Source organism: Chinchilla lanigera, unplaced genomic scaffold (assembly GCF_000276665.1).
Source record: "Chinchilla lanigera isolate Chin_1 unplaced genomic scaffold, ChiLan1.0 scaffold00042, whole genome shotgun sequence".
NCBI lineage: Eukaryota > Metazoa > Chordata > Mammalia > Rodentia > Chinchillidae > Chinchilla > Chinchilla lanigera.
Genome location: NW_004955443.1, coordinates 4,388,562 through 4,414,478, shown reverse-complemented (window position 1 = coordinate 4,414,478; position 25,917 = coordinate 4,388,562). Strand labels below are relative to the sequence as shown.

General features: G+C 34.3%; 1 long non-coding RNA gene across 1 annotated transcript; it reads right to left on the bottom strand.

Annotated features, from left to right (window-relative positions):
* Positions 1-242: 242 nt before the first annotated feature.
* On the bottom strand, positions 243-8,686 carry LOC102007160. The gene is made up of 3 exons (XR_262175.1): positions 8,606-8,686; positions 2,801-2,973; positions 243-458 (listed from the first exon to the last, which is right to left on the bottom strand). It is a non-coding gene; the product is annotated as an uncharacterized LOC102007160 (long non-coding RNA).
* Between the last annotated feature and the right edge of the window lie 17,231 nt (positions 8,687-25,917).

The window sequence follows — 25,917 nt, the reverse complement described above, 5'->3', positions numbered from 1 at the left end:
AATTTTATGAAGTCTCCTGTATTAATTAAGTAAAAGACTAGATATAATTTAAATTTTGATATTTCAAAAATTTGCTTTCTGATTAGGTTTTTTTCATGACAAGCCCGGTGCCAGACAATTACTCATCTATCTCATCTCCTAAGATATGCACGAGCACTCTCTAGCACTATTTGAGAGTTTTGGAATCCTAGCACTTTAGCCTGTTTATGGTACCATAAAAATTTCACAGACTGAGCAACTTGTAAAGGACAGAAATTTATTTCCCAATGTTCTGGAGGCTGCTCAGTTTGAGATCAAGGTGCCAGCAGATTCTGTGTGTGCTGGGATTTCAGTCTCTGCTTCCAAGGTGGTCACTTGAATGATTTGTCCTCCAGAGGATAAGAGAGAAATGCTATATCCTCAAAGGTCAGAAGATGGGATGGCAAGGAGGAGGAACTTCCTCCATTTATAAAACAATCCTGTTAATGAAGAAGGAAGCATCACAAAGAAAATTTACCTTATTTTGAAAATCACATTATCTATGGCAAGAGTGGTTATTATTATTTTTTTCAAAAATATGCAATATATGAGATCAGAATATCTGTACAGTAAAGGTAGTGTAAATACACTCATTTAGGGAAAATGTAAATCCAGAAGTGGAAATTTTGATTTAAGTAGGAAGAAAAGCCCTCTTCCAGCTTTCTGTTTCTATATAGTAATTCAACAGCATCAGCAACAGCTCTTCCCTGCTGCACAAAACACCCATTGGAACTCAGACCAGGCAGGAGGAACACTTCTTGATCTCCTTCCCCTTTCATAGGATCTGAATAGTTTATTTATTTATTTATTTATTCATTTTGGGTACCAGGAATCAAACTCACGACTTTGTGCTTGCCAGGCAGGCACTTGTGCTGCTGAGCTATATCCCCAGCTGTATAGTTTCGATGAGGTTTGAGGATTCTTGTGAAGGAAGCGTTGTCTTCTGGGTTGACAGATTGGAACCTCTAAGTGGTGAAAACCTAGTGGGACATTTTGGAGGCCCTGCCCTTAGAAGGAAATGCATAGATGTCCCAGGATTCCAGTGAATTCTTGGGATAATGACTTGTTATCAAAGAGAATAACTAGTTGCTCTTCTCTCCTGCTTCCTTCCTCACTAAAGAATCTTTCACTCATACATGCACCTCCACTATCGTGTTGCCATCATACCTGACGTAATGCAGTTGGGGGTAACTCAATAGAGCTAGCAGCGCGATGTTTAGAATTTCAGGGATAAAACTGTTGTAATTTTGCCAGCCTTACTTATTTCATTATATTAGTGGAAAATGGGTTAATACACTATCACATTGGCAACACTTCAATTTTGGAAGACACATATTCAAACCACAGCGCCTCTTTTGTACAACAACCAGACATCCTGGAAACTCCAGTCTTATCTCATTTTTAACTGTATATTTGGCTATCCCTTATCTCCTGGCTTCTGTCCTCATTCGCTGTCTCTCATCATATATAGAATATAATGCCTCTGATGCTCAGGCTGCACTAAAATTAATTCATGCTGACTTGAACTTCTTTCTATGACTAGACTAGCAGTTATTCTCAAAGTGTGGTCCTCAGACCAGTAGCAGAAGCACAGCTTGAGTATTTGCTAGAGAGAACAATGTATTGGCTACATCCTAGACCTACCAAACCAGGAGCCCTGATAAAGGAACCCAGTAAACCAAATTCTAACACTTGTTTTGGATGACTTGCACATCATGAAGTTAGAGAGCCAATGTGCTAGCTTATACTGCTTCCTACCTTTCTATAGCCATAACCAGTGAGATACTTCATTCAGCTTTCTGTGTTCTTGGTAACTTGAGTTCCTATCAGTTTCTCAGAAAACAGTCCCTGTGTTAATCTCATTGCTTAATTTGTATTAGTTCTAGTAGGAAGTAAATTAGAAAACTTGCTGCAGCCTATTTAATACCTAGAATAAATTCTGAGATCAGCTTTTGTTAAAATCTATTATTCTATACCTTCTATGACAAAAGCGGTTGTACTTATTTTTCACATTTTTTTCCTTTGGACTTTGCTGCCAATTTTGTTATTTCTCAATTTAATACTTAATTACTTCTCTTTTTAAAAATCTTCTTCCAAATGATGGTGTAGAGTTTTAGCAATCTTCCAATTTATACATCTCTTCACTTTTACATTGATGCTCACAGATGATAATCATTTGATTATAAAATTTTAAAATATTGCTTGTGTGTAAAGCCACAGGTATTAGACAAATACAAACAAAAATGATGTAATTATGCTTTGTGAAAATACAAGAAAAAATTTTGAGAGGAGAACTTTGAATTCTTGAATTTAACTTGAGTTTTTGTTTGTTTAGACCTAAAATGACTTTCTCTAAGTTAATACTAGGAAAGCCAGCACAACATTTGCCATACGGTGATTAAACATATTTCTCTGAACTTTTCCTCTGAGAGGAAAATTTAACAATAGGGGAAATGCATTATAAATGGTGTTTTTGCTGCTGCACAACAAGGGATTCATTTTAAGCTTGAGATCAAGCAAACAAAACATAGCAGAGCTATTTCACTAGAAGGATTTAAAATACCCATACTACCACCTAGCAGAGGCTGACATTTACAATAGGAAATACACATGCGTGTGCGCGCATACACACACACACACACAGTGTTTATGTTAGATAAAATAAGACTTCTATGTTACAGTCATTTCCTTTAAAGGCAAAAGAGATAGCTAATTTTGAGAAAAGGATCCTAAATTCAAGTATGTGATCAATTCATACACACTGTTTTCTTACAAGACTCACAAAGACAAAGCATCTGCTGAAGTTAGTGATGAGCTCCTTGAAGCAAGTAGACATCCTGGCCGAGACGTCCAAAATGGAGCAATGGCAAACAGTTCAGAAAAGGATCTCAGCTCTACCTGAAGAAATCCAGCCTCTTTGTTTATGAGCTTTCACCAAAGTCTTCAAGGTTATTTCTACAATGATACAAAACACATCTTAGAATATTCTTTAATTTGTTATATACTAGATATAGAATGAAATCTTTGCAACATTTTATTTTCTGACAGTAGAATCACTCTCTTTATGTCATTTTGGTGTCTTTGTAAAACCCTAACATATATAGCCTCTCCAGGTTTATAAAATTTAGCTATGTGACCCAGGTGAACACAAATTTGCTATGAAGCATTTAGATTTGACAAGAAAACAACTTTCAGGAATTGTTTTAGCAGAATTTTATTTTTATTCCAAAAATATAAACTCCTTGGCTATTTCTTGCTACCCACTGAGCTAACTCAGGCCGTTTAACTGTGCACCAGTCAGATATTGTCTTTGCTTTTACTTTTCTGCTTTATATCATAGTGGAGGAACAATGAAAAACATTGTAAACAATATAAAATAATTAAAGCTATTAGAGAAAATATGGAAGTGTAAAGTAGTTAAATGTAAAATTGGAGGAAGATGAATCTAACAGGTTATTTGTTTTTTGGGGTTTTTGTTTGTTTGTTTGTTTGTTTGTTTTTTCTTCCGGTACTGGCAATCGAACTCACTACCTTGCACTTGCCGGGCAGGTGCTGTGCCTTGAGCGAAATCCCCAGCCCCCTCTAACAGGTTATTGAGGGCAAAAATTTTAAATAAAAAATCTAAATAAACTAAGAATTCAGAGATGTGACTACAAACCAATACTACAGAAAATGAGATCAGTTTACAAAGCCACATGTTTAAAAAGCAGCCTGGCAGCCTGGGAGAGAGAGGAAATGGATCATATTTGCTCTTTAGAGCACGGTGAAAAAATCGTATTTTACTTTATTTAGATAAAAACCTAAAAAAATTAGACAGGAACATTAAATGACTACACTTTTATCAGATCATTTGGAATCATGTAAGGAAAGGAAAAGATGGGATGACTTTGAACATAGGTACAAGTCACCTGACATGCGTGACGGCTCAGACAAAAACATTTTATAGCCAGAATATGGGTAGTGACAATGGAAGTAGAATTATGGAACTGAAAAGCTGAGAAATCAGAAATCATTAAATATAACTAGAAAAGAGATAAGAAAAATCTATAATTTAAAATAATGTACTTTCAAGAGTGAAATTTAAGCCACAAAATTATGCATAGTTTCAATATCTATACTCTCTAGACTTATTTATGCTGCTTTTCTTCCAGTCCTATCACATACAAAATCCTTTAAAAATAATATAAGCTAAAATAAAAAAAAAAGAAAAAAGAAAAAATAGTATAGGCTTAGTTCATAAGGTAAGGGGCAAGAACCTGACCATAAAGAAACAGAGTCAAAGGCATCAGAGAATGCCACCAGGGAAATATTTTAGACCACACATCCTCCAACAGACAAACAAACAAAATAATAAACAAAATTGAAAACACACAATAGACAGGGCCCATGATTTTTTCCTGTAAGTGGGCCACCCTTTCACCTCCCAAATGTGTGGTGGTCTTACTATTTCTATCTCCTGCAAACCAAGTCCAAACTTTTTACAATTTAAAAATTTCACAGAATTCTACGTATAGAACATACAAATATCCATGATGTAGACTATGGTACACTTCTTTCCTGAAAGCCTGTACTCTATTTCTTTGTGAATATACTTTTACAATTCTGCCTAAGAAATCTCTTTTGCCTCTCAAAAAAGGTGAGAATTTGAGTAGGTGAGTACAAAAAATAATCCTATGGATTTTCAACATGGACGGACAATGACTCTGATTAAAACAGTGTTAATGGGTGAATGAGGCGGCCAGGCTAAAAGTTTAGAGAAGGTCATAAAAATACTGCAATTAAAATATGCATAAGTACTTCAATGTTTAATGTTCTTGGGTGAATTATTAAAATATTATACAAACAGTAATCTTAGAGAGGACAGGATCATACCTGCCATTTTAGAGCCTAATGAAGATTTTGGATTTTAATTTACAGTTTTTCTTTTTTTACAGTTTTTCTTTTGTACCAGGAACTGAATTCAGGACCTTGCATTTGCCTGGCAGGTGCTTGTACCACTGAGCTACATCCCCAGTTGGATTTCATTTTAAATGCAGTAATGTTACCAGGTTTTGGGTGCTGGAATCTTTCTTGAGGTGGTTTCTAGGTTCTTTCTGTCCTGAGCAAGAAAGTGGTCAAGATGAATGCAAATGGTGACATAAGTTTAGATTTATTAAAGGTAGGAAAATAAACAGGACCTGCGGAGCGAGTTTGGACCAAGTAAAAGTAGGAAAATGAGTGCACTGTACAGGACAAGAGTGGGATGCTCTGAGAGGACACTGATTCTGAGTTCAGTGGCCACTATCTTTTTGTATTTTCTAAACCTCAGGTTGGCATCAGGTCTGGGTCATCCTACCCAACACTGCTCGAGTTCTCATGGGAAATCCACTTGCAGGGACTGAGGGAAGGGTTCTGTGCTTGTGCCCTGGAGCTTTGCAATTAACAGGTCAAATCTAACCAGTCTGCCATGATTTAATCTTCTGCCTGAATAGGAGCCAAAATGTTTATCAGGAATATTACCTGATACTATTTACATTCTTACCAGGTTATATGAGATGATGTATTGGAACAAAAACGTGGGATAGATATTGAATTACAGCACAGTATCAGGTATAAATTATAAGGAAGCCAGGTGCAGTGGTGCACACTGTCTCAATCCCAGCAATCTGGGAGGCTGAGGCAGGAGGATCACTGTGAGTTCCAAGGCCAGCCCGAACTGCATAGTGAGATGTTGTCTCAAAATAAAGTAGTATTGTTTTGGTTTTGGTACTGGGGGCTGAATCCAGGCCCTTCACAATGAGCTACATACTCAGCACTTTTTTTTCCCAAACAAAATCATGCTAAGAGTTTCCAGGCTGGGTTCAAACTTGTGATCCATCTACGTCAGCCTCCCAAATTGCTGAGATTAAGACAGGAGTTAGAATTGTCTTAGGCAGTAAGGGCAGTGCCCCCAAAATGAAGTTGGGAAACCCAAAATATAACCTGCTGGGTCACTACTCTCCAGATATCTTTCAGAAACACCTGTCAGATGTCTGTGGCTATCAGGGACCTTCCCAGCACATGATGAGGCAGGCCACTAGCTCAAGGAGGCACACACCTTGCTCGTGCACTGCATGAACACGGCATAGATTGGGCCCTGAAATGTGTGTGGTCTTCAACAGCACAGAGATTGTACTGCTTGCCCAATAGCCTACACTCCCTTCTAAAGCCCTGAAAAACTGTTAGAGAAAGACCTTCTTCAGTATCCTGCTCAGGACCCTATCCCAACTAGGAGGAGTTCTACTTCTTTGCTTTTATAACTTTAACTACCTTGCCTTTGTATCTTTTACTTAAATTTGCTTGTTTTCTACCTCCTCCATCAGTGATTTCATTGACACCTTCGGAAGCAACTTAACATCCCAACATCCGATTTCAGGTGCAGACCACCGTGACGTATGAAAAGCAGTACTGCCTTAGAACCTCATAACTGGGGCTATCAGGCTTATAAGGGATTATTCTAGTCAATTTTATTTCAATTTAGATAATACAGTTTGTGCTCACCATAAGCAATTTACCATTCACGTTAAAGAAAGGTTCTGCTATGAACGATTTGGTGTAGAGTTCAAAAACGCTAATATAGATGAATATCCAACCTGAAAGTACGATTCCCATTTTAAGGTCTCGCCTTTAATTAAGACCTGCTGTTCCATGAAACCACAACTGACCACACACACTGCTTGGGTCTCAGAACCTTCAATTTCAGAGTTCGAAAGGGTATCCATGGCCTTTTCTGTTCTTTAGATCATTACTCTACCTTCCTTTTTGAAAAATCCTCCTCCTCCTCTATTCACCTTAGCTTCTGCTTTTTCCTATTCATTACCATACCCAGTTGTCATCCATCGAAAATTTTACCTCAGGACAGAGTTATCTACTTCATTCCATATTCTGGTACCGTTCTGCTGAATAATTTGCAGCCGTATGCACAGCCTCAAACAGGGAAAATGATTACATAGCGCTCTGCAAACACGAGAGAGTTTTCCTGAGAGAGGCCCGCACATAGAGGGGCTCACAGAGTCAGGACTCTCAGCAGATATCTCATCGAAATTCACATTAATGTTCTTAATTGTGGGGATTTGTTTAATAGTGTCATTCCAGCATATTCCAGAATCTGTCATGCGGGAGAGCAAGGGTCTCTTATTGTCTGTTCTTTTGTTTGTGTGGTTGCTTTGTTTCTCTTTATAACCCCCAGGCCGAAGATGGCAGCACAGAATAGGGGCTCAAAGGACATCTGTTGAAGAATATATTAAAAAGCTAATTAAATAAGTGTAACATAAAAATTAATAAACATAGGGCAGAATGCTAATGCTTCTAATTTTATATATTTACATTTGCTTTTATTCCTTTACTTTGCAAAATAGTTGAAGCAACTTACTAGGGAATATATAACAAAAATTAAACAATTATACCGAAGAGAGAATGTTAAGCTAATATACAGCTCTTGAACTGCTTCTAGCAATTGGCCACAATTTAGCTCTGGGCCTCTTGCAAAAATAAGCAAAAGAGGGAGAGGTGAACATCTGTAAGTGTCCTATGTTTTATAACATGAAAACAAAACAATTGCTCAAATCAGGTTGGCAATTTCCTACTAAGAGAAAAAAATAGTCTCGCACATTCTCATGAAATAGAGATCCATGATGTGTATCATCTAACTGTCTCTATTTATTCATGGTGCTGTGATCTGAATCCAGGGCTTTCACACTGAGAGATACATGATTCATAGATTGATAAAAAATATAAATATGTAAGCAAATAAGTAAATAAATAAACTCTTCTTCTCCTTCTAATCTTCCCACTTCTCCTATTCCATCAAGGAAACACAAGGAAAGGAGCACATGTCCATGTATGTGTCTCTGTATTTACACAGAACAAAATTGGAGTAACTCCATGCGTATCACTGTACTTTTCTTCTTTCACAAAGCAATATATTTTCAATTTTTATATCATAATATATATAACATAAACATATAAAAATAATGAAAAGGTTTTTGTTGATGTATATTTATTTAGTTTTCAGTTTACTGTTACAGCAATGAGTGATGTTGTGTATGTTAATATACCTTTAAATATTTTCACACTGTGAATATAGTTCTGTATTTTGCATCCACCAAAGGTTTACAAATTTTCCCCTATTGATGCATAATTAGATAATTTACATTTTATTAACAGCATTAAACTTCAAGATTGGCAATCTGATTTTTGCTTAAAATTTTACTGAAAGAATGTCAACAAATTTGCAGAGTTTGCTCCACAAAAGTAATATTCCCTCCAATATATGTTTGTACTTTAATGCACATTTCCTTATGTTTTATAGGAGTAGAGAAAGATTTACCTGTAGTATAAACTGTCTCTTTAGTAAACTCTAATTTGTGTCTTTTAGGCTATAATTAAATTCAGTCTGTCTTTTGTGGTTTTACCTATATTGAAAAGGTATTAATAGAAATTACCATTCTGAATGACTGTTCTGCATCAGGAATATTGATAAGAAATTTATTTGAAATCTAGTACTTTCATTTAATACTCATAAAGATTATGGTATTGTTTTATGTATTTCTAGATATCAAATTATTACCTCTGTACTTGTTGGTGACTTCATTATCTCTTTTCAAACATCAGGGACACATTTTGTTTCTTCTTTCATTTTCAGTTAGCAAATGTGACTTCATTTATATTTAATGGAATATGTAAAAAACAAATTTATTTGTTTGCAAGGATATTAAGATAGCGTTACAAACGATTAGGCTTCAGGTTGCAAAGATTTTACACATGCTATCTCTTATCACTAAACTGGTACTAGCTCACCTAACTTAAATCTATGTACTATTGTTTCTCCACTGGTAAAACACAAATAATATTGATATCCAACATTGCAGGAATGACTACAATAGAAAACAAAAAGAGAATTAAATGAGTCTGTGTAATATGTATGCTGTATTAGAATGTCTGACACAGCATATTTAAATCAGAAATATTTCATTAAAATGCTTTTAATATAGCCAGTCAAAAGCTGAACAGAAATAATTTTTCTAACCTATTCTTTTTATTTTTTTATTTTAAAAATAAAAGGAAGAAAACATTAACAGACAGACAACATTTTACAAAATAGCACTATTGTTTTTTTAAAAAACTGAAAGAAAAATGTTAAGGAGAAATGTTCTCTGTGAACATTATTTTACCAATTCTAACCCAAAGCTATAGCAGAAATTAAAATTTGTATGAAGAAAGATAATTACATGAATATTGTAGATCAGAAATTCAGAATTTAAAAAATTATGTTAGAGAGTTTTTAATCAGGTTTTTTTATTGCCTCCATGTATAATCTACTTAATATTGCTTTAGAAATTTCTAAAACTACAAAATGTTATAGTAAATGGAGTAAAATCCTTGTTTTTAAATGTTTAATGTCTCAGAGTTATTGGCTTCATATATGATCCAAATATCTCTTAGGTTGAATAGTCATCCCCCACGAACTCTCTGCCACAGCTATTCACTCACTTGTGCATTTTTTCCACACACATTTCATGTCATATAACTAAAAATAAGATCTATTTTAATAAATTATTCAGATATATACTCCTATTACATTTGAAGCATAAAATGTGATTGATCAGATGCTGCCAGAATGTTATATGGGATATAAAAATCAAATAAATAGAATTTATAATTGGTGAATGTCATAAAATTAATTATCTGGATATATGGAATATTCTACACTATTTAAAATTACCATCTGGAATCAAGATTACATAATTTATTGTTTTCTGTGTTTGCCAAACTGACACAATTTTCAGCCAATGATTTCAGCGGGGAACGTGTTAGAAAATTTCATGATGTCTTTATTTTAAAGGTTAGAGAGTGATGTTTATCAGGCTTTCTCATATATTTACTGCTTTCTGATACCGTTTTGTGATAACAATTTGCAGGCAGGGAAACACAAATCAGAGAAAAAAATGTAAATTATGAGTGACAAAAATAGATGAGGCACAAGGATCCCTCTCCCCAAGCCCCAAATAAGTACTTGTTTCCCACTATAGGGAATGTTGCCTGCTCTGGTCTGTCCTTTAGAAGTTCACATCAGTCATCATGGTCTACTTCTCAAATCTGCAAAGAGAGAATCCAACTAGCTCAAGAATTGAACACAAGTATTTTCCAACTAAATTGTCTCACTTGTAAAAATTAAGTATTATTTTTCCCAAGAAATACACTTATTCAAGTCTTTAACTTATAAACTGCTGGTATACAATTTTAAAATGTTCCCTAGGATTGTAACCTTTAGTAATCTACATGCCTACTTTATCTTTATCTATTATTGATGATTAACCATTTCTTATATTGCTTATAAACTTAGGTTCCAGAGCACACATCAAGTATCAAGTTCACCTGAAAATATGAACTCACGTCAAATTTTAACATTAACATTTGTAGGAAAAGAAAATATTTTCACTCTTTTCAATGCCCCTGACTGTAGCTCTCTCTAAAAGAGGATTAATTTTTAAAAACACATTTTTAAATGTGTATATCATTTACATACACATGAGAGAAAACAGACATCAGTAAATCACTAGAAACTTCCTCAGAAAAAGTTCTTAAACTTCAAGTTTATTACAATCATTTCTGGAAAGAAAGAAAAATGATGTGAGGCAAGATTCCATTATGACAAGTTGACCAAACAAAACAAAGCCTTCTCTGCAAAGCTAAGGTTTCTTTTGCAGAGTTATGTCTACACCTTCTCCATTTTTATGGGTGTCTGGCGACGTCCTTCTCTTCCTGGTACATAGAGAGGAATTTTCTCCATAGATAAGAATTTCCCTTACAAAAGCCTTACAAAATTTCAGAGATACTCCTATGTCTGAAGTTTCTCAACATAATCAGCTCAAAATAAGCAATATGCCAACAATTTGTGTTTCAGGGTGGCATATTTTGTTCTCTTAAGTAATATAATGGGAGGGGGCTGGGGATTTAGCTCAGTGGCAAAAGCGCCTGCCTGGCAAGCGCGAGGTCGTGAGTTCGGTTCCCGGTACCGGAGAAAAACCAAAAAAAAAAAAAAAATAAAAAAAAAAAAATAAAAAAGTAATATAATGGGAATGGGTGCCTCTATTACATATCTGTGCAGTGACAATTTCAAAGAAAGGACAGTGTTAAGGAATGAGCAGATCTAGGGCCAACTTAGACTTTAAGTACAAAATGACTCCTCCATCCATGCCATCTCTATAATAAGAGAAACACAATTGATCCTTCACAACCAGATGCAAAGTGCTCACATAGGAGAAAGTGTAGCTGCTAGCTGCCATTTGGATGAACCAAGTGAATGAGCTGGCCCACATAAAACTGTACTTACTGAAGGACAATGTACCTACCCCTAAAACTGTTTACATCAGTGTTATTGTCTCCTTAGCAAGGACTAAGGTAGTGTGTGATTTTCCCATGGGTTGCAGAAGCAGAAGCCAATATCACTGAGTATGTCCATGTTGATATTCACACACACACACACACACACACACACATACCTCATGAAAAAGCATCTTGGTACTATAGGCCAAAATGTGTATTTTGGATAAGGATTATTTTTGTCCATTTGTATATAGTATAGTAATACACTTGGATTTTAAAATACCATACAGCTTTAAAATACTATGATTACAATAAATTTTGAGATGTTTAAGTTGAATTAGAGGGAGTAAAATTTTCAGTGGCAACCAGTAAAAAATCCAGCTTTGCTGACGGACCTGAGGGAAACTGCCAGTGATGCAGAATGATAGATGACAGGATGCATCATGTCAAACCACACATGGGAGGGTATAAGTATTATTTTGTTTTGCTGTATTTCTATCTTCGAGGTACGTCGTATGATGTGATGTTTCTTTGGCAGTAAGATAGAAAGCAGAGATTAAAGCCATCCTATAATGAAGACTAATGAAGCTGCCAGAATTCATGAAAACAGTAGTATCCCTTTAAATATATTTCTGAGATATCTACAAACATATTTTATAATAGAATACTTTCATAATTAGAGCATATAAATTTAATAGAAAACTTACTGGATAAATAAATTCCTTTTGTAAATCTCTTTGTAAAAGTAAAAGTCAACTCTCAATTTACTAAGTATGTATGAAGCTTTCTCTCTTAAGAATATTATGTATATTCAAACTTCTGGGAGCATATGTTACACAAATCTACAATGAAATGATATATAGCAAAATTAAAATATTCAGAAATAGCCAATGTCAGTCTACACTGAGGATATAATCTTTCTTGTTGCAAGACATTTATTTATAAAAATATGTTAAATGTAATAGTTATAAGCAAAAACAACACAAAATGTAGAACAACAATATAATTTACATAATTTTCCTCTAAAGAGATCAAAGTGCTCTCTAGTGATTTCCTCATTTAATCTAAACTCTACCTTACTTCAAAAGGAACTGAATCTATCACCTATACAAGATTGTGAATTCCAAGTTCTCTTTATAGTTTTTAAAGTAAAACAACTTAAATCAGATGAAATCATTGTAAGTGTGCTTAAACGCTCACTATGAGACTACGGAGATTATTATCAATAGAACTCTAAAATCACATATTTTAAGACAAAAATTCTTGCGACTCAATCCTATTCTAGGTAGAATTGTAAGCATTTGTAGGAAAGCTATGAATTTCTTCATTAAGACAATGGAATTTTTCACCAGTTTATTTGCTATGAATCATTCAGCCAAAGGCATTGAAATTTCTATTCTCCTTTCCAAGTCCTCCTGCTAGCCAGTCTTTCTTTCACAAAGAAAATTATAGAAGGTTTGTTTGACATTTTGTTATAGACAATAAGAATTGTGTGTACATGTATGTGGGTGTACATTATATTCATTTTCCCTAAATGTCATATATTAAAACCTTAATCCAAATGTGATATCATTAGGACATAAGCCCACAGAAGGTAATGTGGTCAGAGGGATGGAGTTGTCATATATGGGGTTAGTGCTTACTGAGAAATGGCCAGAAAATTGGGTAACATTTTCTGCCAGGTAAGGATACAAGAAGTCAGTATTCCAAAGCCTAGGAAGGGGCTCTCACTTGAACAGCCCATGATTGCACCCTTCTCTTAGACCTCCAGAACTGTGAGAAATAAATTGCTGTTATGTGTAAGATTCTCAAGCTATAGGACTTTGCTAACTAAGACAATATGATATAACAAAGTTAGGAACCAGACCTCCTCTACTCTGTGATCATACATTCATCTGTTTATTTTTCCTTTAGGACAATTGTAAACTAACGTAGGGCTTTTAGACTTACTCTTTCTTCTGCTTGGGTCTCTGCTTGGTATTTGCAGAGGTCTCTGTCACATTCACTTCATTTAGGTTCTTGCTCACAAGTCAGGTCTTCATGAAATTCTATCTTGAACACTCTATTGAAAGAATCTGCTAATCTTGGCAACTTCATTGAAAATAACAATATGTAATATGAGAACTACTGTTAATTCCTATCACTTTGTTGTGAAACCCTGTATCATTTTTATTGTTTTAGTCTATGTTGTTGTTACTTTGCTATTTTTTTAATTTCTCTAAAATAAAAAAGAATGCATACCTCTAGTAGAACAAGACTTCTATGCATTGTATTTGATTTTTTAATTTATAATTTTATATATACATTTTTTTGTACTGGGAATCAAACTCAGGACCTTGTGCTTGCCAGGCAGTCACTTGTGCCGCTGAGCTGTATCCCCGGCTCAATTTTATATTTTTACATTTAAATTTTTTCAATTTTCATGTTACCCCGACATTACTTATATTTTTGTGTTTTTGTTTATCATTTGTCTCTTCCACTGGAATTTAAGTACCACAAAGGCAGCCAGTTTCATATATGGCTGTGTTTAGTATGACACCTGTTCCATAATAGTGATGCAAAGTATATCTGATGAATGTGTGAGTATATCTAATCAAAATCTCTGTTGTGGTCTTTTTCTTTTTCTCCGGTACCGGGAACCGAGCTCATGACCTTGAGCTTGCCAGGCAGGCGCTTTGCCGCTGAGCTAAATCCCCAGCCCCTGTGTTGTGGTCTTCTTTGGAAATATTTACAATAACTAATGAAGACAGGTTATTAATTACTATTTGAAATTTCTCCAATGAGTTTGCTTCTCAATATAGGGTTTCAAAAAAGAAAGAAGATTCTCTACATAGACAATAATATGTGTGAGTGAGAAAAGTCAATAAGCATTACAAAATATTTTACAGTTTCACTGCTAATAGAACTATCCATTGCATCTTAATAATATTCCATTCTAACAATGACATTTAAATGTGGGGTAACAAAATATTTTTAAAAGTTAACCAAAATATGAAAATTCTCTCTCTAAAATGTGTTTTGGGAGTATCTTAACATAAGATGGATTCAATTTCAGTGAAACTGGGTGTAAGATTAGGAGTAATATGTACAGAATAAGACTGTTTAATGTTACAATGAATCTTCACTATCTCCTACAACAAAACCTTCGCTTAAAAAATGAATAAGTAGATCCATTCAAGATTAGCATGGCTTGTAAAATGTTATACAACTGCCAATATTTTAATACAGAATGAAAACACAGTTCTTTTTCAGTAACATATAAATTCATGAGATATTCAAAACTGAAATCTCTAGTACAACATCTTGCACATGCCAGGAAATCAGTTGAAAATTACTGACGTATTAAAACTGTCTGTCACAGGAAAATAAGTCCCACAAAGTTATGCATTTTAATACTCATTTTGCCATAATTGTCCATAAATATGTTCACCAGTATTTGATGTTCTACCAGTTTATAGGCCTTTAAAATCATTTAAAATCATGTAGGTAGGGTATACCTTAATATATGACAAATAAATATTTTATAAAATGGCTGGTCTATTCAGTATAAAGTGAGTTCTTAATGTATACATGATGTTATGCTATTTTTGTTAGCCTGATTTGTTGGAGCAAATTTATATGGATGTCTTCTCATTTATAAGCATTTATACTTATATGTGTATAATTGTACACACTGTACTTCAGGTTATTATTTTTTAAAACTGAAAATATTTATAATCAAAATTGTGGGACGTAATTTAAATAAATCCCTCTTTGAATTTTATGTCACAACTACTATAGGTTTATCCCATGTTCTCTGATCCAACTATATTGAGAGAAAGAATACTTAAAAAAATAGTTAAGAAAGACGATTTTGTTTAGAGTCTATTCTAATTATTCTAAACAATGCATAAGCAAAGTTGACAGGTTTTGTAGCAAATATTTGAAGAAAAACAGATGTCCTGTGGGGAAGGTACTCAACTGATCCGTTATGAAATGAAATAAATAGAATAAATTACCAGAAAGAATGCTGGTCAAATAATATTGTTACAGATTTTGTGAATGATGCATAATTTCTTCAGTGGCATAACCTCATAAGCACTGGTAATGCAGCTTGAAGAAACATCTTAAATAAACTTGTTTTCTATTATCCTGTCCTTGGACTGTAAAAAAATAAATCAAACAGATGGTGCTATATAAATAGGAAATGACTATTGTCAAGCATCTGGAAAAGATTAATATTGTCTCAAAGTAGCTAATACCACTAAAAGAAAGGTACACATTCATGAGAGACTAGAATGAAATTTTGGATAATATTAGTACGTACTTAATTTTAGCGATGGATGAATTCCAGAAATATGAGAGCATGCTAAAGTACTTGGTTTTAAATTATGAATAAGTGAAAACATAAGGAAAGCTTAGAATGTTACAGAATAAAATAATAAATAAAGATAAAACAAGTCAAAATATATAAATTGTTGATGAAAGTGCACTAAATATAAGCAGTGAAGGACAAAATGTGACAAATTACTTAAAATAAATGAAAATTTTGGAAGTCCATTGATTGTAAGAGTTATAATTGGCACAAAATAGCTTAAAACAGCTTTAAAAAAGTATAACAAAGCAAACTGAATCCCTGGAGGCCTAGAGCCCATGAAAATGTCACATATAAGTCTGTATCAAGGATTTGCACTGGGAAGGCCCAAAGGTCAGTGTGGAAGCCAGAAAGTCTACCCCAGCAGGATGAAGGCTCTGTGCCAGCAGGCTGAGGGATCTGCACTGGAGCCAGGAAGTGACACTCAGGGTAAGGACCCCTTCCCCGCAAAAAACTGCAGCCATCCTCACTGACAGTGAAGACACAAGTTCCTCTGACAATGAGAACAGCTGAGTCCATATCAGGAAAACCAGCATGACAAGCTCCTCCAGGAGAATCAACAGCCCCACCACGTTCTCCACCATCTTCACTTCCAGTTCTCCTTTTATGCTGTTGGCAAAAATCCTCAGATGGGCCTTCTGCACCCAGCACCATGCTAATTCAATTCAGGTGGGCCTTACAAGTTCACCATTAGTTAATCCACCACACAGACCAGTATGAGTAGACTTAACAGTAGAATATCTCCAAATACAGAACATCCAACGACAAATGGTTTTACTGTTGAATCTATTAATCTCATAAGAAAAACTAACACTAATTCTTGTCAAATGATTCTTCTACAAGGATAGTACTACTCTGAAGCTAAAACATACAAAGATAAAAGAAAGAAAGGAAGGAAGAAAGAAATGAAGGAAAGGAAAGAAGGAAAAAGAAAGCTATAAAATATTTTTCCTCATGATCACAGATTCAAAAATTCTCAACAAAATGCAAATAAATCCAACAGCCCATCAAAGAAATCACTGATTATGATGTAGGGTGATATATCTTAGGGTGCAAAAATGGTTCAATATATGCAAATCAATAAAAAATGAACAAAATTCATATGCATTATTCCTATTGATGAAGAAAGAATTTAATAAAATTCAATACTCCTTCATTGTAAAAGTGTTGGACCACTAAATACATATTATTAACAGTAAACTCAACAACATCCACTCTTACTTCTCTTTTCAGCATAGTACTTAGCCAGAACAATTAGACAAGAAGAGAAAAGGGCATACAAATAGGAAGCATAAAGTCAAATTATCCCTGTTTGTATATAATATGATTTTCCATACAGAAAAATTTAAGACACAGCCAAATGAGAAATGATAAACAGATTCAATAAATTTTCAGAATACAAAATCACTATAAAATAAGTTACATTTTCACATGACAGTAATGAGATTGCTGAGAGAAAAAGATGTGAAGAGAATATCATTCATAATGGCTACAAAAATATACAGAGGAATAAATTTAACCAAAGGCATGAAAAATTTCTGCAATAAAAATTACAAAATTCTGATACAAGAAGTTAAAGAGGGCATGCATGAAAAATAAAAAATTCTCCCATTTTCATAGATCAGAGGAATTTAAATTGTTAAAGTGTTCATACTGCCCAAAGTAGATACAATTTCAAGGGTTTTTTCTGCCCTAGTAACAGTGACATTCTTAATTTAGCTATAAAATCTACCTTAAAATTTATATGGAATAAACAATCATCTTGAATAATGTAAAAAATCTTGAGAAAAAAAGAAAAGGTGGAGGCATCATATTACGTAATTTGAAAAAATAGTTGTGTTAGTTATTTTTCTCATTGCTGAGACAAAGTACCTGACAGTCAAAGTTAAAGGGAGAAAGATTTATGTCACTGTTTGCAGAGGAGTCCATAGTCAGCTGGCTCCAGACAGGGTGGCATACCAGAGGAAAACTTCTGAGGAGAAACAGTCCATGGCAGGCATGAGTAACAATAGCTCCTTCTTTCTGGCCCTTCTGTATTCTACTTAGGCTACCTGGTTTAGGGAGAGTGCCAAACCATTCAGTGGACTAATTTAGTAATCACATATCCTTAATCCCAGCATCACACATTCTAGATCCAGCCACCTGTGTAAACCCCCCACCTGTGACTGTATGAGGCTTTGGAGTGACACCTAGACACAAGCCATAACAATAGTACAAAGCTCTAGTAATCAAAACAACATGTATTTGGATAAAAACAGACAAATAAGACAATGAGATAGAATGGAGCACCCAAAATTAAACCTGTACATTTGGAACTAACCAGTCCTCATAAAGTTACCAAATGTATACACTGGAGATAATAATTAGTACTACGGAGACTGGATATTTATATGCAGAAGGCTAAAACTTGACTTTTAGTTCTTAGTCTATAAAATTCAACTCAAAGTAGATAAAAGATGTAAGTAGAAATCCAACAACTGAGAACTATTAGCACAGACTATACAGGAAACTATTCACAGCACCAGTACCAACAATGTGCTGTTTAAAACGTTAGATTCTAAAAGTATAGTTAACAAAAATAAAAACAAACAGCTGGGGTGGTATTAAACTAAGAAGCTTCTGAATGGTACAGGAAACAACCAATAAAGATACTACTTGAGTAGTGCAAAAAATAAGGAAAACATTTTGCAATCCATTTATCTGACAAAAAATTACTATTTGAAATATAGAAAGAACTAAAATATTAACAATAAACCCAGTATATATAATTTAAAAGTGAATGTAAGATTGATCAAACAATTAAATATTAACTGTTCCTTTCAATAAACCAATAGAACTCAGTAGTATAATTACCTTAGTTACCTTGTGTATATATATCTACATATTTTCTCTTCCTTCTTTCTTTATGTCTTTGTGTTTATTATTTTGTTCCTATTCAGCTTCAAAATAAAAAGTGCACAAATTACAAAAATAAATACTTCTCAAAAGAAGACATTAGTCACCAAACTTATGAAAAAATGCTCAAAATTATTAGCCATAAGGGAAATGCAAATTAAAACAATGAGATAACATGGGAAAAAGATTCATGTACTATGTGTAAGTATGTAATTGGCACATTTATTATGGAAAGCAGAGGGGAAGTTTCAAAAAATTAAAAGTAGATCTACATTATGATCAGATTATTCCACTTCTGGAAATATATGCATAATAAGTGAAAATAAGACATTAAGAGAATGCTGAATGCCTGGATTTATTACTTCACTATTCACTATAGTTAAATCGTGGGATTAACCTATATGACTGTCATCAGAGAAATGGATAAAGAATATGTGATATCTATATCTTTGTCTATATATTTATTCATGTATTCATTATATTTATTTCACCATCAAAAAAAATAATATCCTGTCATTTGCAATAAAATGAATAGAACTGGAGAATATAAATGAAATAAATTACACCCCAAAAGACAAATAGTATAAATTTCTGCCTATACAGATGGTTAAAAAAAATTAAAAAGTCAATTTTAATGTAGAATAGCGATTACTAGAGGGTGGGAAGTATAAAAGTAAAAGAATAGAAAAACTAGATAATGAGCACCAAAGCACAGTTAGGTCGAAGTAAGAAATTTTAGTGATCTGAAGTGGAAAGTAATTTAAAGATAGAAATATTAATTACTCTGATTTGATCTGCATATATTATATACATGTAGGAAAATAGCATCTTTAACCTTATAGATATATATAATTATTATATGCTAGTCAAAAATTCTTCTAAAATATAGAAAGAGGTGAAAATACTAACTACATTCGTTTGCTCATTATATATTATACACATGAAATTATCACATTGTAGCTCATAACTATGTCCTAGTAAAATAATAATAAGGGGCTAAAATGTTTAAAAGTACTTACTATTTACTTGAAAATAAATTGATTAAGAAATTATTTCAAAATGTGTCCATATATTATATACATGCATGTTTATAACTATTATGTTATACAATTTGAAAAGATATATTTTTTTCGATTATACTACAATAAACTTGGAAAGTATTCTTCTGAGGTTGGTTGCGGAAACTTGTGATCTAGCCGAAGAGAATGCTCTCTAACACCCTGCCTCACCAGCGCATGCTGCGGTATTTGCGCCCAGGGGCACAGGGATTACGTTTGCACGGCCACAGCCTCTCTGCGATTTCGCCATGACTATTTCTAAGCATCTAAAAATATTCTGTAGGTTAAAAACTACTTTCTGATGCATGAAATAAAATCTTTTCTCTTTCTGAGAATTAATTTACTTTATGACAGATAAAAAATCAAATGGCAATAATTTGCATAATAAACAAAATTCTAAAAGTGATCATATTTTTAAAATAGAGGGGCCGGGGATATAGCTCACCAGCGTAGTGCCTGCCTGGCAAGCTCTAGATCCTCAGTTTGATTCCTGATGCCCCTGCCCCCAAAAAAGAATATTTGGTTACAAAGATTGCTCTTAGATGCAAAATTTAATTATCAGAATATATAATAATATAATAAATGTGATAAATTTATTTGTAGATATTTTAGTTGTTGATTACTTTGAAGCCACCTTCTAAAACATCCTACTCATTTTCATCCATATATTTCCAATTCCTGTAATCAAATGCAGTTATGACTATGTATTCTTTATATCATTATTTCTTACAAAACATGCAAAGGTACATGTGCTTTCAAAAATGTTTGTTTAGTTTGCAGTAGTGGATTTGAATCCAAGGCATTTGCACTAAGCTACCTCACTAGCCTGTTTTCTTAAACTTTTTTTTAAATCACCAAATTCTCCTGGCTGTGTTGGAACGTGCCTTCCCCTTCCCAGCCTCCCAGAGTGCTGGACTTGAAATATGTACCACCTTATCTCAGCTCACCCAAACTTTTAAGAGCATTGGAGTGAGTTCAAAATTCATTCATTTGTGGGAAATGGCTAAAAGAAAAATTTTGTACTGTTGAAAAATATCAACATAAGAAGTTTGATACTGAAAAGAAGCACCTAGCACCATCTAGAATGTCAGGATAGACTAATTATTGTAAGTAGTTTTGTTATTTCGAGTTCTATAGTCTGAAATAAGTTTCAGCCAGAGTTTTGTGTCACAACACAATCTGCTGCAGCGAAGGCAGACATAAAAAAGGTGTCGGTGGACAAGTTGGGTTTATACATCAAATGGCCATGAGAGTGAAATCTGCACAGAGAGGCTACGGCAGTATGAACTAATCCCTTTGCCACTGGACACAAATACTGCAGCATGCACTGGTGAGGCAGGATACTGAGTTTCAGAACTTCTGTGTCTTTTTCTGTGAGAAAGGAAAAGCCATGTCATTCTTGCGTTCTTCATCTGCTTCGCTCTTGTGCAATCTGCGAAAGCAGGACTGATCAGCAAAATCTACATCCCAAGAGCAGGAAGGACTGAGAATGTGAGTTTCTGGCTTCTAACCTGAGCAGGCAATGCTCTCATAGTGGGAAATTCCGTACAGATTGACATGTACTCTAAAATTGGTCACTAATGCAAATATCCATATAGACAACACTCAATCTTCTCCACTTGGTTTTGAAAGACAACAAAAACAATTCCTTAGAGATTAGGTTACTTACATAAAGCTACTAAGTATGCAGAATACCGAATGATACTGTTCACACAAAATATGAGAAGTGGCCTGGCACATGAGACGTGATGTGTTGGAAATGACCAGGAAATAGACAGCTGGCAAATTTTTGAAAGCTGGGACTCTGCATGCCTTATCCTGGAGGAATAATATGAGTTGAATTAAAAAGTGCACAGAATTTTGGGAAATTGAGGAAATAGCAGTGTGTGTGTGTGTATGTGTGTATTATACAAGCTTACTGACAAGTGAACAAAGAATAGAATAAAGAATTTGATGAGGGTAAGAATAGTACTTGGTAGGTTTATAATCAGTCCCATCGAGAAAGGATAAGCTAATTAAAAAAGTTGAAGAAATTTCAGTAATGTTGATCTTTCAGGGTATAACTTTCCATTTTAGGTTGTCAGGATGAATCTCATATTTGATTTGCCTTTGCATCAATTTGATATATTATGATAAAAGTCTTGCTTATTCTTTGCAAGAAAATGGTGATAGTCTGCTTAGCTTTATGATCTCTTTACCACTTACCTGTGCTTCAGTGGCAGGTTTATTCCTGGGGAAGGTACTGAGTTCCTGAGGAGCATCCAAAGTTGGCAAAGAATCTCAGCTTGTAAGCGTGCTTCCTATCTCTGGGATAAGTGAGGGAGGAGGTGAGAATGGAAACTTAGAAGACTTGAAAAGATTCTGGTGGGAAGAGTGGCAAATAAGAGACTGTTGTTGGAAGTAAAGGACTAGATAGAAACATTGAGAGAGATGATGAGGTCATGACACAATCAGTGGTGAGCAATTCTGACTCTAAGTTGAGTGAAACTCCCAGGTTAGTAACTCCTGCACACACTGGGTATTTAGGGCTCAGTTTCAGAGATTTCCTGGAAAATACATTTCTTTTCCTTTCAGAGTGTGAATGAAAGTCCTTACTTCCGAGAACTAAGATGCTGTTCTAAGATTAGAAGTGAGCAAGTGACCAAAATCATCAACTTCTATTAGAAGTAGTGACTATTGAAAAAATAGGTTACTCTTTCAGAAGGAATAGGAGCCTTTACAAGGCAGTATAAAAATACCTTGTAGGAAAGAAAGCCAGATTGTGGGATTTTGGTGCTTCACACACAATATTACAAAAAGAATAAATTCAGTAGCAAGAAAAAGCCTGGCATAAAGGAAGGTGCTTTTACACAATATTCAAAGCTACACACCAATCAAAAAGAATATTGCAAGATGACAACACAAGGGAAAAGCTGAGGTTGAAAAGGAAACGGGGCTGGGGATTTAGCTCAGCGGCAAAGCGCCTGCCTGGCAAGAGCAAGGTTGTGAGTTCGGTTCCCGGTACCAGAGAAAAACCAAAAAAAAAAAAAAAAAAAAAAGGAAAAGGAAACTGATCCTCGTTTGCTATACTTAGCATAATGTCCTATAGATTTTACATATTGTCACAAGTGACAGAGCATTATGTGATTTCATTTATATGTGCAGGGTACAAGACAAATGAGCATTTCCTTTATTAATACTGATTGTATTTTATGGAATAATGCTAACATGTTACTAACAAGTAAATAATGCAAAACGTGGTACAAAATAGATGTTCAATAAATAGTACATGCCTAAATATTGAATGACAACTTAAATATCTCACCAAATTTTGCACACTGCAGAGACAGAGAGGTTAAAGTGTATGCTCTGTTCCAGAAAGCCTTGCTATCGCAGGAAAAAATGCAACAGGCAAGAGGAAATAGGACTTGCCCAATAACCATAGATGTCTTGAAGCCATGAAATATGAAAGGCTAGAAAAGCAGACCTTGGGTAATGATTGATAGAAGGCAGGAAAACATGAAAAGAAGTTAAATTTCCAAACAATTATGAAACTAAAACTTGCTACTAATGAGCAAAAGGCCATGAAAGGAGAAAAAGATCATGTGTGTCTGTGTATGCCTGTGTATATGTATGGATCTAAAATACATATTCTTTCCTTTTTGCTTGGTATCTTTCTGCTGAAGACTTGACCCTATATACATTACTAGCAATTGAGCAAAAAAAACAGGATAGGGTTATACAAAATATACTACTCACTGAGAAACTGAAACTGAAAACTTATAAAATGTTTAAAAATTTCAGCTACTCAAACAGTTCAATCATGACTCTCAGTTCATGCTCATGTTCCAGGCCAATCTTACCTTAAAACCAGAAGAATCTAGTCAGTACTCTGTGTATAGCAGATTTATTTTTGTCTCAGGAAGACCCAATAACCTCAATCCTTAGGAATATCAGGCCATTGAAAATGTCCTTACACAGGTTGGTGAAGACAATGACAGCTATTTCTGTAGTGACATGAAGAAATCAACCATTCTTTCTCTATGGAATGGTCATGCAACTTGTTTGTCTACACCCTTCTGCTGATGTTAGCATCTGGGCTGTTTTTTGTTTGATTGTTTGTTTTCTCCAGTGCACTTGCAGATACCTAAAGGGAAGAAAGTCCCCTGAATTTCTCTGTCACCTGGCCAGACATGAAGAGATATGAGACTGGCATTTTTTTTTCATCAGAAGGAGTCAGAAAGGAACAAATGTGCAATGACATGTGTCTACTATCCCAGCTACTTAGGAGGCTGAGACAGGAAGTCTCCAAAATATCTGTGAATCCAACTCATTTTGCCATAACAGCAAATATTCACAGATCATCTTTTATTTGAATGTCCTCATTTAGACTTGCTACTTTCCCTTTACAGTGTCTAAAAATAAATTTTATGAATTTATTTTACAGAAAAATAAATTCAAATGAAGGAAGTTGGATGGCATGTGGTCAAGTCTTCTTGCTAACAAAAGGCATATACTTCAGACTCTAAATCTCACTGGAGAATTAAAAGGCTTCTTCAGGTAAAGCCGTAAGCAGAGGTAAAACATGGCCTATTAGAAACAATCTGGATTGGAAGAACATAAGTAAGAATAGAAAATTAAGTAACCTTCCTAATAGAGGTAGATTTGATTCCTTGTTCTAAAAAAAGAGTAAAGAGCTCAACTGATTTGTATGGAAAGCGTACACTGAGAACAAAAGACAAAGTTGTTATTAAGCTTGTGACCATACCAATGAGAAGTGACTTATCTTCTAAAACGGCAAGAAGTCACTTCAATCAAATAGGATTTAATATAAGTATAAACTATGGAGAAGAAGAATGTAAATCTAATCACATTACTGCTGGGTTTTGTATCTGTCAGTGATGTCAATTACCTGTATAATAAAAATCAGAAACCTTAAGAAAGTTTGCAAATCTCCAAATGATACATTAGGACTTCATTTTAGGCTCACCACTAACCATTTCTTGTTGCTATATTGAGCTAATTTTAGATCTTTAAAGGGATCATGATTTCCTAGCTCTAAATCTTTAAAACTCATTGCATGCTTGATTGAAAGGCAAAATGAGAAATTTTGACTTGGTATAGCAATCGCTAAGCAGCACTGAGGGAAAGTTCTGCTCATAGACAATAGGTAAGCACTGTTGACTTCAAGGGATCTATGGTTATAAAACTGCCTGAAGTCACTTCAAATAGTGTGTGGAAATGGAATTGCTGGCCCACGATGAAACCTGACAGTAGATGACCTAAGTACAGCACAAAGCAGACAAGCAATTAGCATTAGTGACACCTCAGGGATATAGTCACGTATTATCATGTTGTGCATTAAGACTGGGTCAATAAGTGTTTCATATGGGTTAGTAAGTATGAGGAAGCTAAACAATGAACTTGGATTAATGCCCTCAGCAAGTCACCACTTTTAGTAATGTCATTACTTAGGGTTATGTTTACTCTTTTATTATCAACTCTAATTACTTGTTTCAGCTGAGATCCTGTAGTTACCAGTCAATATTGCAGGAAGTAAAAGAAAATATGTTTATAATTGTCATGTATGGGTTGCAGAATTTTGGCAAGGTTAGCTCTCTTCTGACTTACTATTTTGATAATAATATTGCTCAGGAAAGATTTTGCTTTATTAAGACAGAGAGAACCTCATTAGTGAATTGTAAATTAGTCTTTGGCTTCAATAGACAAAGACACTGAGATAGGAGGACAGAATAATCAATTTTTCTAGAGGAATATCATTGTCTTCCATTTAGAAATACTCTTTGGCTTCTAATGAAATACATTATTTCTAGTGAATAATATTTGTAAAACTAATTATTACAGGAGTGTTACATTTCAAAATTTTAAATCACTGTAACCACATCAGAACTTGACCATTGAATTGATAAGAATAGCTACTACTGTTATTCCTCTCAAAATAATCACTAAATACTGTATGTTTAAATTTTCATTAGCATATAACACTAGTATCATTGTCTTAAATACAACTGATAACTATCGTTAAGTCAGGAATTTTGTGTCTGCTTTTTATATGTATTTTACATAAATTAAGTTATATATTTTAATAGATTTTACCACCTACTGGACTACTATATCCTTCATTTTTTCATTCCATTAGTGCATTAGCTGAGGGTCAGCAGAAAATATGAATGTCTCAGTGAGCAAACTTAGGAATGTGTGAGCAGGGGTAGAGAAACCAAAAGGAATGGTGAAGCACCCATAGCA